The 13,498-nt window shown below is 48.2% G+C and overlaps 1 pseudogene; it reads left to right on the top strand.

The window, feature by feature from the left end:
• Window positions 1–11,216, top strand: part of LOC147081071 (interferon-induced protein with tetratricopeptide repeats 5-like) — a 36,396-nt pseudogene extending 25,180 nt beyond the window's left edge.
• Window positions 11,217–13,498: the final 2,282 nt, after the last annotated feature.

Genomic DNA, 13,498 nt, shown 5'->3' with positions numbered 1-13,498 from the left:
ATGTTCCAAGTATAGGCTAGGTTTCAACAAGAGGGAAGGGTATGGGAACCAAAGCAAGGGCTCCTTGGATGACAAGGGAGATAGAGAAGATGATGAAACAAAAAAAGAGGGTATCTGATGCTTGCCAGGTGAATTCTTTAAGGAAGAACCAGACCAAATACAATAAGTTGAGAGGGGATGTGAAGATGAAAGTAAGATTGGCAATGAGAGCATATGAGAGTAGAATGGCGGTTAATATAAACGGGAACCCAAAAATGTTCTACCGGCATGTAAAAGGTAAGCGGGTAGTAAGAGGCGGGGTGGGGCCTATTAGAGACAAAGAAGGTGATATATGCTTAGAGGTGCAGGGCAAGGCTAGAATATTCAATGAGTACTTTCTATCGGTGTTTACTAAAGAGTTGGATCCTGACAAAATATCGGTAGAAGTGGAAAAGGTAGAAGCAATGGAAAGGGTGAAAATTGATAGTCAGGATGTACTAGAAAGGCTGGGTGTGCTTAGAGTGGACAAGTCACCTGGTCCAGATGGCTTGCATCCCAGGTTGCTAAGGGAATTGGGGGAGGAGATGGCGGAAGTGCTTGCAATAATTATCCAATCTTCCCTAGATGTGGGGGAGGTGCAAATGTGACACCACTGTTCAAGAAAGGGTGTAAGGACAATCCTAGTAACTACAGGCCATTCAGTTTAACATCAGTGGTGGGTAAAGTTTTAGAAACAATAATCAAGGAAAAAATGAATAGGCACTTGGAGAGGTTTAAGTTAATTAAGGAGAGCCAACACAGATCTGTAAAAAGCAGATCGTGTTTGACTAATCTAATTGAATTTTTTGATGAAGTAACAGAGAGGATTGATGAAGGAATGCAATGGATGTTGTCTACATGGATTTTAGGAAGGCGTTTGACAAAGTACCACATAGAAGGCTGGTTAACAAAATTGAGGCTCATGGAATAGGTGGGTCAGCGGCAGCTTGGATAAGGAATTGGCTTAAGGATAGAAAACAGCAAGTTGTGGTAAATGGCTGTTGTTCAGACTGGAGGATGGTAGACAGTGGTGTTCCCCAAGGGTCAGTGCTGGGGCCACTGCTTTTTTGATATATATAAATGACCTGGATACTGGAATACAGAGTAGAATTTCTAAATTTGTCAATGACACCAAACTTGGGGGTGTGGCAAACAGTGATGATGATACCAATTGACTGCAACAGGACATAGAAAGGCTAGCAGAATGGGCAGACAAGTGGCAGATGGAAATTAATACAGAGAAGTGTGAGGTGATGCATTTTGGCAGAAGGAACAGGGAGAGGCAATATACACTTAATGGCGCAGTTTTAAAGCGTGTGCAGGGACAAAGGGACCTGGGAGTTAATGTGGATAGGTCCCTGAAGGTGGCAGGATATATTGAGAGAGTGGTTAACAAAGCATATGGGATCTTGGGCTTAATAAATAGAGGTATTGAGTACAAAAGTAGAGAAGTTATGCTGAACATTTATAAAGCGCTGGTTAGGCCACAACTGGAGTATTGCATCCAGCTCTGGTCACCACACTTTAGTAAGGATGTGAAGGCCCTTGAGAGGGTGCAGAGGAGATTTACCAGAATGGTTCCGGGGATGGGGCATCTTAGCTATAAGGACAGGTTGGAGAAGCTGGATTTGTTTTCATTAGAGCAAAGGAGGTTGAGGGGTGATTTGATAGAGGTGTACAAGATTATGACGGGTTAGGATAGGCTAGACGGGGAAAGGCTGTTTCCACTGGTTGATGGTACAAGGACTAGGGGACACAGATTTAAGGTTTTGGGCAAGAGATACAGCGGGGATGTGAGGGAAAACTTTTTTACGCAACGACTGGTGGTGACCTGGAATTCGCTGCCGATGAAAGTGGTGGAAGCGGAGACACTCAATGATTTCAAGGGGAGACTGGATCGGCACTTGAGGGAAATAAACTTGCAGGGCTACGGGGATAGGGCGGGAGAATGGGACTGACTGGATTGCTCTACAGAGAGCCGGCATGGACTCGATGGGCCGAATGGGCTCCTTCTGTGTCGTTATGACTCTATGACCTTCTCTAGGGCAATTAGGGATGGGCAATAAATGCCGGCCTTGCCATCCTGTGAATTAATTTTTAAAAATTGAATGAGTTTAATTTTCCTGATAGCTCATCTGTTTAAAAGAGTGAGTAGCTGAAGGAAATATCTGTTTTAAACATCTCTAACAACAGGAAGAACTGTAATACAAAAGAGAAATTTAATGCTGGCTAAACCACATTAAACTGCAAGCTGAGAAACGTGGAATATGGAGGAACATTTTGACAGACATTATGTTAGAGAAAGGCAGCTTGTAACCAAGGAAAAATCTTGGGTTGCTATGGGACCAGCAGAACTGGCTGACACTGTCTTGAGATAAGACACCACTAAACTGCAACAAGTGACACACATGAAGTAACTCCACTAAACTTTTAACCAAACATGAACAACAAGGGGAATATCCACACTTGAAGGAACCAAGCATTGAGCTGTGCATGTGAAAATCACGAGGGAATTGTAGACACAAAGGCCTAGAGGTTCAGTTGGTAGCGCCAGCCGCTAGCGTCTTAAGAGGGCGATAAGTGGGGCGCGAAGCGGCTTGCACCCGGGCGCGGCGCGATCTGCGCCTCTCGTGAACTTGAGTGAAGATTTAGCAATGGCGCAAAACCGTAGCGCCCGCTCAGCTGCGCGCGCAGATCCTGACGTCCTTTCATGGTGCAACGCCCTTGGTGCGCCCCGAACCGGAACTTCAGTGGCGCCACCCTTCTGTGCACCTAGCGCTCCCAGCGACTGGTTGAGCGGAAAGGTTCCCAGTCGCTGTGGGGCGCAGGGGGTGCTATTTAAAGGGGACTCTTCCTCCATTCTTTGTGGCAGCCATTTTGTTCCACTCCTTCTGTGTGAGAGAGAGAGAGATTTGCAGAGAGACAAAGGGAGAGAGCTTTCTGCTTTGACTCAGCGCTCGCACAGGTACTTCTGGCTTAAGGCCAGAGCTTTGCAGTTGGATTTAACTTTCAGTGCCATAGCCTTGAGTCGCCACATATAATGGGGGCTGCAATGGGTGGAAATGTTGGCTTTCTGCATTGCATTCAAAGGGCTCAGAGACACCGAGAGAGAATGCCAGTCATGGCCAGACGGAGAAGGGCCAATAAGTGTCGGCACAGGAGGCCTTACCCACCCAGGGTATACCGCCAGCTGTTCTCATATCTGAACAAGTCTGAGGAGCAGTGTGTTCGGAGGTTGCGATTCAGAAGGGAGGTGGTCACAGAGATCTGCCACCTGCTTCAGAGAGATCTGCAGCCACAGCTGAGGAGCAGGACGTCTCTGTCGGTGGCAGTGAAGGTGACGGTGGCTCTCGACCTCTATGCCACCGGCTCCTTCCAATCCGCTACTGGGGACATTGCCAATATCTCCCAGTTCGCGGTACATTGCTACATCCGCCAGGTGACGAATGCCCTCTTCAGAAGGAGATGTCAGTACATCTCTGTAATGTATATACCTTTAAGGGGGGAACTATCTTTTACAGCTCATGTATACTGCAGTACCGGCAGTGACCACACCTGTATATAGCACTGAGTAGTAATCTGTACAGATCAGTTCCCAGTGTGAGCCACATTGAGTAAACACCTGTTGTACCGTTCTCCTGCAGTCTGTTTCTTATTATACACAGACACAACATTGGCGACAAGGCAAGTTCGAACCTACCTGCAACTCTGCATCACCTCCCGGGGATTCATTCCTGGAGATCAGTGGATTGGAGGTCAAGGCCAGAGACTCGGGCGTCGACCACGGGCAGCCGCCCAGTCATCCAGCAGAGACTCGAGAATTGCGGGGGAGGCTGTCGAAAGCCAGGCTTGGCTTTCCAGTCGAGGTGGTCCAGCGAAATGGGCTGGCAACAGGTAGTGCGCAGACCCTTCCCGGACAGCGGCGGGCTAGAGCCCGACCGAGCGGCACAACAAAGGGCCGAGAAGCGTCGACGGGGAAGAGAGAGAGAGGGCAGAGCGCACAGGGCACAGCCGGTATTCAGGGGCCGAGCAGCATCAAAGAGAGGGAGAGAGAGACGCGCAGAAACCAACGACGCGCCGCCATTGCCACGAGGACCGCCGAGAGCGGCGTTGGCAGCAGCGGGGGAGGAAGGAAAGCGCGGGAGACGTCATTTTAAGCCATTGGGAGACGCCATTTTAAAACACACCCAAAATGCCAAAGAGTGGCAGTATCACCGCGTTTGACAATGAAGTCGAAGATTGGACTACATATGTCGAACGAATAGAGGTATACTGCAAGGCAAATGAGGTGTCAGATGGCAAGAAAGCATCGGTATTGTTAAATTTAATGGGTGCAAAGACATATGGTTTATTACAAAATTTAGTAACCCCAACGAAGCCAATGGAAAAGAGTTTTGAAGATATAGTAACGATACTACAGGAACATTTAAACCCCACACCGCTGCTGATAGAAGAAAGATTCAAGTTTCACAAACGGAACCAGCATAAGGATGAAAGCAATGCTGATTATTTAACAGAACTGCGCAAACTATCGAAACACTGCCAGTTTGGAGCGGGACGGGCAGATACATTAAGGGACAAGTTTGTGTGTGGGCTTCAAAGTGAAGGAACCCAGAAACGGCTTTTATCTGAAAAGGACCTTACGCTGGAAAAGGCTTTCAGCATTGCGGTATCATATGAAGCAGCAGCACGGGGCGCTGCAGAGATACAACAGAGACCGCAAGAATATGGCACAAACGAAATGTCATATAGAACAGAGAAGTGCTATCGCTGCGGCAGAACAACACACGACCAGAATGATTGCTGGTTCAAAGACAAGGTGTGCAGACAGTGTGGAAAAGTAGGACACATAGCATGAGTCTGCAGGTCAGGAAACAAAACCAGCAATAAGAAACCTACCAAAGAAAAGTACAAGAAGGTACATAATATGACGGAGAATAGTTCAGACGAACAAAAGAGTGATAATGACTCCGAAAGCAGGGAACTGAGTTGTCTGAAACTAAATAATGTGATCACAACGGAGGATCACCGAACCATTTGGGTCACTCTCAAGATAGCAGGAGTCCAGGTAAAGATGGAATTGGACACAGGATCAGCCCTAACAGTCATAAACCGACGGGACTACGAGCGGCTATTCTCACACATACCCTTGAGAGACACAAAAATTATTTTGAAGATGTACACGGGGCAAAAAGTCTACCCCAAAGGAAAAATAAGGGTGACCGTTATATATAAAGGTAAGGAAACACCAAAACTAGACCTGTATGTATTGCAAGATGGAGGACCACCATTACTGGGACGTGAATGGATCTGGAAAATACAACTGGATTGGCATTCCATACTGGCACTGACTGTGTCTGACAAAAAGGATGACGACGTCACACCTGGGCGACTGTCAAAGGTCCTAACTGACGCGAAAGAAGTGTTCCAGCAAGGACTCGGAACACTAAAAGGCATGACAGCGACGATTAAAATTGAAGAAAACACAAGCCCAAAATTTTTTAAGGCCAGACCGGTACCTTATGTAATCCGCCCAGCCGTCGAAGCAGAGCTGGAGAGTCTGGAACGTTCAGCTGTACTGTCCAAGGTAGACTGGAGCGAGTGGGCTACACCCACCGTCCCTCTGATGAAAAAGTCGTTGAGCAGCACGCCTGGGGAACCAAGGAAGGTTCGCATCTGTGGGGAATTTAAGGTAACAGTGAACCCGGTCCTTCACACCGTACAATATCCACTTCCGCGGATTGAAGATATTTTCGCCTCGCTATCTGGAGGGAAACGCTTCACTAATATTGATCTGGCCCAGGCGTATCTGCAAATGGAGGTAGAAGAAGCATCAAAAAAATACCACACTATCAACACCCATAAAGGTCTCTACCAATACAACCGGCTGGTATTCGGGGTAGCATCAGCTCCGGCTATTTGGCAGAGGGCAATGGAACAAGTCCTGCCAGGGATCCCAGGGACCCAGTGTTATTTGGACGACATCCTGGTCATGGGCGAAAATGACAGTGATCACCTTGCCAACCTGGAGCAGGTGCTCACTAGATTGCAGGAATATGGGCTCCGAGCTAACCGCCCCAAATGCGAGTTTTTCAGAAAACAGATCTCGTATTGTGGCCACGTTATCGATAAAGAGGGGTTACATAAGTCCCCAGAGAAGATTGAGGCAGTAGTCAAGGCTCCAGCACCGGAAAATGTGTCACAACTGAGGTCGTTCCTCGGGCTGGTAAACTACTACCATAAGTTCTTGCCAAATTTGTCTACAATACTACACCCACTGAACATCCTGCTGCAAACTGGGGTGCCATGGAAGTGGAGTGACGAATGTAGACGAGCTTTCCAGAAGAGCAAAACACTAATCACATCGAAAGAGGTATTGGCCCATTACAACCCGGCATTACCAATTCGGTTGGCATGTGATGCGTCACCCTACGGCATTGGAGCGGTGCTTTCGCACAAATTCTCGGATGGCTCAGAGAGGCCAATAGCCTTTGCGTCACGATCACTAACCTCAGCCGAGCGTAACTACGCCCAGATTGACAGGGAGGCCCTCAGCCTAGTGTGGGGAGTGAAAAAGATCAATCACTATCTGCACGGGCAGAAATTCACCTTGCTGACTGATCACCAGCCTCTTGTCTCCATTTTTAATCCGAAGAAGGGCGTTCCACTGATGACTGCGCAACGACTACAAAGATGGTCACTTTTTCTTGGGGTGCACCACTATGAGATTGAATATAAGGGCACGAAACAGCATGGAAATGCTGATGGGCTATCACGCCTGCCACTGCCTACTGCGGAGGAAGCACCAGCAGTTGATCCTGTCGAAATATTCCATTCGACTATAGTTGAATACCTACCGGTAACTAACGCTTGTATCAAAAAGGAAACCCGAAATGACCCGACACTGTCTCGAGTATATTATTTGACGGTGAAGGGATGGCCAGCACATGGCGACTCACTGTTGCCAGCTTTCTCGACAAGGAGAGAACAGCTGTCAGTGTGTCGGGGGACCTTGATGTGTGGATCCCGAGTGGTAATTGCACCCAAGTTAAGGGATAGAGTGCTCAATGAGCTTCATGAGGGTCATCTGGGAGGGGTAAAAATGAAAAGCCTAGCCAGGGCTTATGTGTGGTGGCCGGGAATCGATAAACAAATCGAGGACCTGACCAAGAGCTGCTCAGGATGCCAGAAAGTCCAAAATGCACCACCACAGGCCTCTCTACACCCATGGGAGTGGCCCTCATCTCCATGGCAATGGGTGCATATTGATTTTGCTGGTCCATTCATGGACTCAATGTTTTTAATAGCCGTGGATGCGTACTCGAAATGGCCTGAGGTCATCAAAATGTCCTCCACCACCATGGAGAAAACTATTGCAGTCCTACGGACCATTTTTGCTAGGAATGGCTTGCCAGAACAGATTTGCTCCGACAACAGACCACAGTTTGTGTCCGAAGAGTTCCGGAGGTTCTTGAAAAAGAATGGGGTAAGGCATTACACATCCGCCCCGTATCATCCAGCCACAAATGGATTGGCTGAGAGGTTCGCACAAACATTTAAGAAGGCAATAAAGGCTATGTACAATGACAACATTCCGCTGCAGCACAAGGTGGACAATTTCCTGTTTGTCTACCGGAATGCGACACATGCAGTCACCAACCAGGCCCCAGCCATGATGTTCTTTAACCGAAGGTTAAGATCTCGCCTGGATTTGCTCAGACCAAACGGACAAAGAGATGTTGTGGGTAAACAATTCCAGCACATCCATGAGAAGCCAACAAGGACTGGAGAATGCACTCACCCTCCGGGGAGAAGGCCGCCGAGCGTCCCCACCCCTCCCGCGTTGCTGCAGCCTGCTGGGCCCCGGAGCTTCACCCTCATCAGATCCTTCCCCCCTGCTCCCCGCCAGGGAAGACGTGTCCCCATCATGGCCATGGGCTGCGTCGGCTGAGGGTGGCACTGATGGGCCGGCTTCCTCTTCCTCCTCCTCGAATTCTGAATCAGACACAGTGCCAGCTTGAGGGCCCGCCTCCTCACCTGGCGAATCAGCATCTGAAAGCAGGGAGGCACAAGAGTTGCTTTAGAGTGAGGACAGGGCGGCAGCGAGGGAGGCATGAGTGCTGCTATGCACTGCATTGGTTCGAGAGTGGCAAAGGATGCTGGTGTGAGGCACAAGTGGAAAGAGAGAGGTCAAAAACGTGATGACCTTACCATTGCTGTCCAGACCGGGGCTGGCATCTCCAGTGGCGACGGGGCCAATCAGCCGGCCTGCCATGATCCGCTCCACTCACTGCTCCAGGTCGCTGAGCTCTTTAAGGTCAGGATGGCCTCCCCCGGTCCGTCGCTGCTGCCTGCGATTGTGGGCCAGCTTGCCCTGCAAGAGAAAGGACGGACTCTAAGTACACTGTCAAGCCCTGATCTTGCCTCCACTTCCTCCCATGGTGGAATAGCCCTGACAGTGTCAAGCCCTCATCTTGCCTGCACTGCCTCCCATGGTGGAATAGCCCTGACAGTGTCAAGCCCTCATCTTGGCTGCACTGCCTCCCATGGTGGAATAGCCCTGACAGTGTGTAAAGTGCTGAATGTGCAAGTGATTTTCATGAGAGTCCCATAGCTGTTGGATGAGGGCTGGGCATTGGGGCTTTCAGGTCCCTTTGGCCATAAAGTGAGGTGCACAAGCAGGGATGAAGAGGATACTGGAAAGGGTACTCACCCTGACAACCCGAGTGAGGTCGTTGAACTTTTTTCTGCATTGCACAGGAGTCCTGGCAACCATGCTGTTGGAGGTCACCCTATTTGCCACCTCCCTCCAGGCTTTTCTATACTCGCTGGGCAGTAGCCTCCTGCCACTATCAGGGAAGAGGAAGGTCGCCTGCACTCCACTGCGCCAACCAGTAGCTTCAGGGCACCCTCGCTGAAGCGCTACGCTTGCTCCCTAGCCTTATCCATAGTCCTGGGCGTTGAACTGGTGAAGCAGCTATGTTGAGGCCTTGATTCAGGACTGCAGTGTGCAGGGTGTCGCAGCAAAACAAATCGACCCTCCCCCTTTAAGAGCTGACCGGTGCCAGCATGTCTGCCTTCAATCAGCAACTCGCCGCACCTGCGCTGCGCCCGCCCTCGGTGGTAGCGCCCCGGCTTGCCGGCTTAGCGCCTTATGATAGTCGTGCACTGCCTGCTTTAGCACAGCAGCAACCTCTTGGGGCGATGCAACTCAATTTCGGCGAAGGTGGCGCTAAGCTGCGCCGGTCGCTAAATTTAGCGATCGCCCGGCTGCAGCGTCCCAAACGTGGCGATACTGAATTTCTAGGCCAAAGAATATAAGAACTTAACAATACCTAGTTCCTTTTACTGCAGTCGATGATGACAAACGTGTCCTGTTCTAATGGAAATAAGACGTCCAAAATTTCAACAGACTTCGGGTTTTTGTCAGTTTGGCCACCGGGCACTTCAGGACTTCAAAACAGCTCAAGAAACTTACAGCACAGAGCAAGGCCATTCGGCCCGGCGGCCTGTGCTGGCAAGTTGTGTTTCTTATTTAATCCGTGTGTTAATGTTAAAATAAAAGATCTCTGTGAGAGATCTGTGTGTTTCTGTTAACTTGGATTCAGTTCTATGTCCCCACTCTAACACCCAACGTGGGAGCTGTGAAAGTCATAAATAATTCCTGCATAGCTCAGCCATGTAAGCAGAAAGATCCCAGGATCCGATTCTGGATTCCCGCTGTATGCAAGTTCGTCACAGAAAAGGGGTCTAAATGATGAAATATGCTCCTGAAACACTGGTGAAAATTCTGGAATGCCAAGTAATTAAAGAGAATTTACCCCATTCTATTAGCATAGTGGCATTGATTATCAGTCTATTTTCAGGGAGGCTGCAAGGCTGGTTGGTGGTCAGGGGTAATGGAGGTTGTGGTGTTAAAGAAGCTGGGGTTGTTCTCCTTACAGCAGAGAAGGTTGGGAGGAGATTTGATAGAGGTGTTCAAAATCATAAGGGGTCTAGACAGAATAGAGAGAAACTGTTCCCATTGGTGGAAGGGTCAAGAACCAGAGGACACAGATTTAAGGTGATTGGCACAAGAACCAAAGGAGAAATGTGGAAAAACATTTTTACGCAGCAAGTGGTTAGGATCTGGAATGCACTGTCTGATAGAGCGGTGGAGGTAGACTCAATCGTGGCTTTCAAAAGGGAATTGGATAAGTACCTGAAGGAAAAAATTTGCAGGGCTATGGGGAAAGGGCAGGGGAGAGGGATGAGCTGAAGTGCTCTTGCAGAGAGCTGGCACGGGCTCGACGGGCCCAATGGCCTCCTTCCGTGCTGTAACCATTCTATGGTTCTATGATTTTATGACGGTGTGGAACAGGCTCCATGGTCCAGCTGGTCTTTTTCTATCTGTTTTTGTTTGTTTGATACTGAAAGAGATTCCCTTGTAAGTGAAATGACTTCAGCTACAATGTCACTTCATGTGGAATCTGCAGATGGAAAATGTTGAGTGGGATGATTTGCAGGAACGACTAAATTATACAATAAAATCTGATATTGTGAAATATCAGGCCATGCCTTATAATACTTGCTTTTGTAAACTGTATGAAAGGCAGCTATGAGGAGTCATTCAATAATTTATGGCAAGCTGAAGAGATTCTGAGGTCGCTTAGTGTATTCAATATATTGTGTTATTCCTCAAAGCCAAGGTATATCGATTGGAATAACTGAATTCAATTGTAATTGTTGCTCTGTTTTATTAACTCGCTGTAAAATAAAGTAGTTTAATGATGTGCAATGGGTCTCGTCTTACACGGTGTTTGCTCAAAGAGATTGAAGAAGTCCCTGTGAGAAAGACACGAATATCTGATTCAACTCAACAGGGGACACATAAGATGGGCTTTAATTATTTTGTGCTTTCTTGCAGCAACACACTGAACGATTGCTTGAAAGCAAAACCTGTCTAGCTTCAGTGTCAATTCATGTTGGGCCCATAGAAAGAAAGCATTAACTGGGACGACATGAAGTATGGATTACAAGATTTATTACAGGCTGGTGTGAAATATCAGGCCATGTCTTACAACCATCTCGCTTTTGTAAACAGTCTGCAGGGTGACTGTGAAGAGGCAATACAAAACTTAAAGGAAGCTGAAAAGATTCTGAGGGAGAATCATAAACATGAATTTGAAAGAAGATGCATCATCACCTATGGAAACTAGGCCCAGTCCTACCTCGACAAGCTGGAGATGATCTGTAAACGATTTATTAATGGCTCTCGGTATACAGCACTGATACCTGAAGTATACGAGGAGAAGGGTTGGTCACTGTTGAGTTCTGCTAGTCAATATTATGAAGAGGCAAAGGAATGTTTTAAAAAGGCTCTGGAAGAAGATCCTGATGACACTGAATGGAATGTTGGTTATGCGACTGCTCTGTTTCGTCTGGAAGGGTTTTCTGGTACACCAGAGAGCCGTGAACGCAGTCAATCAGTGAAGCAGTGGCGATGTGTGCTGGAGCTTGATCCAGATGACTCTGTAGCTATGGTGCTGTTGGTTCTAAAACTACAAGGGCTAAAAATTGAGTAGCGCCTCAACTGAGGCGCTAAATTCGCCGGGGCACTAAAAGTAGCACCCCGGAAAAATTAGCGTCCCTGCGCCGGAAATTGAGTGGTTGCACCCCAAGAGGGAAGCGGGGCGCTACTGGAAGTGTCCCGCATCCATCTTTGGGCGCTGTGAGTCAATATTGCGGCGTTATATGCCGCAGTGCCACACGCTGCGGCACGTTGCGCTGTGGTATTGCAGGCCTTCATCCCCTTCTTAAAGGGGAGGGGCCTCGTGCAGCATGACCTGGAGCCCAGCTGGGCCCCTGGGGATCGGGAGCACAGGCAAAAGAGCCCGGCACTCAAAAGAAGTGCCGGGCTCTTGGAGCACAGCCAGCACTCTGCAGGGGGGCGGGGGGGCGTTTCAGGAGGTCTGGGACGGGAGCGCAGGCAGGTGCTGGCAGGCAGCCAGCAACAAAAAATGGCCGCCCCGCACCTCGCCTTTAAATTGCACCTCCCTGGCCGCAGGTACGCCTCCCTGACCCCGTCGGACATAGCGTCCGGTGGTAAGTCAGGGGGCGCTCCCGAAGATCGTGGCCAGGGTGTGAACAGGGCGCTGCGCACGCCAATGACGTCATCGCCAGCAGCGCAGCGCTGCAGGGCGCTACCGGTTAGCGCCAGCACTAACCTCCCGCTGAATTTTGCAGGAGGCGTGGGCAGTACTGCGCCCAGGCGCTAGCTGGTTTGCGTTCTGTTAGCGCCCTCTTAAGGCGCTAACGGGAGGCGCAACCAACTGAATTTTTCCCCCCAAGAGTTCAAGGAAAAGGAGGAAGCTTTCAAATTAGTTGAACAAGCATTGCAGAAGTCCCCTGACCTTCCATATGTAACGCGTTATATAGCAAAATTTTTGAGAAGAGAAGGAGATGTGAAAAAGCTGTGGCGCTGTTGAAGAAAGCATTAGAAATTAGGCCAAACTCTACCTTCTTACACCACCAAATAGGTCTGTGTTAGAGAAAAAAACTATTTCAACTGATCAACAATCCAGGCAGCAAAAACCATCGCAATCCTGCTTTTCAACAGAAAGCTGAATTGATTAAACTATGTAAGTACCATTTTAAAAAGGCATTTGAGCTCCGCCCATTAACTTTTATTTTTGCAAAACTGGATTTTGCAGGAATCTGTTCATTAAATGGAGAATATCTCAAAGCAGAGGAGATCTACAGCAATCTACTGAAATTAGAGGATAATCGTCCTGATAATGAGCAGGCAATATGTTTCCAGGCTGGGTTATTTGAACTGCGTCACAAAAGATCTGAATCAAAGGCCATCACACATTTTCTGGAAGGACTTAAAATCTAACGTGGCACAAAAGCTTGGGAATTGTGTTGCTCAAACTTGAGAAAGATTGCAACAAAACAAATTGACAGGAATCCCAGAAACAGCAAGGCGTTTGGTGTTCTTGGGTTACTGCACCAGCTGGACGGGGAAAAGTGTGAAGCTATTGATTGCTTTGAAAAGGCCTTGGAGTTTGATCGTGACAATGAAGAATATCGACGTGCTCTTTGTGAATTACGCCTTTCTATCCAGGTCAACGCTGACATTCCCAGCTGAAACTACACACAGTGGGGTAGAGTTTCTGCTTCGGGCTCAAACTGCACTTGAAATTTTGCTGGTTATGTTACAGTTCAAGTTTCCGTTAAAATGCATTTGCGTAAATACTATCGTAAGAGTGTTGTGCCTTTCACCTGTTTAATGCTCTTTAGAACAAACTACACATGTTTGATTTATGTAACCTACTGGTTCAGATACGATCATTTAGCACAGTGCAAGTTTTACTACTGGATTGCAACATTTATCTGTTGTTATTATTGATCTTTTGGCCCCTTTCAGGTGGTGTTGATTGCTAGAGATCTGATTGGTCGATAGGAATCACATGACCCGCAACTCTTCTTCTTCTGCCAA

This window comes from Somniosus microcephalus, unplaced genomic scaffold (genome assembly GCF_052327205.1).
Source record: "Somniosus microcephalus isolate GS21.2 unplaced genomic scaffold, FLI_Smic_1.0 scaffold815, whole genome shotgun sequence".
NCBI classification, from domain to species: Eukaryota; Metazoa; Chordata; class Chondrichthyes; order Squaliformes; family Somniosidae; genus Somniosus; species Somniosus microcephalus.
The sequence above is the reverse complement of the archived record's forward strand: the minus strand, read 5'-3'. Positions and strand labels throughout refer to the sequence as shown.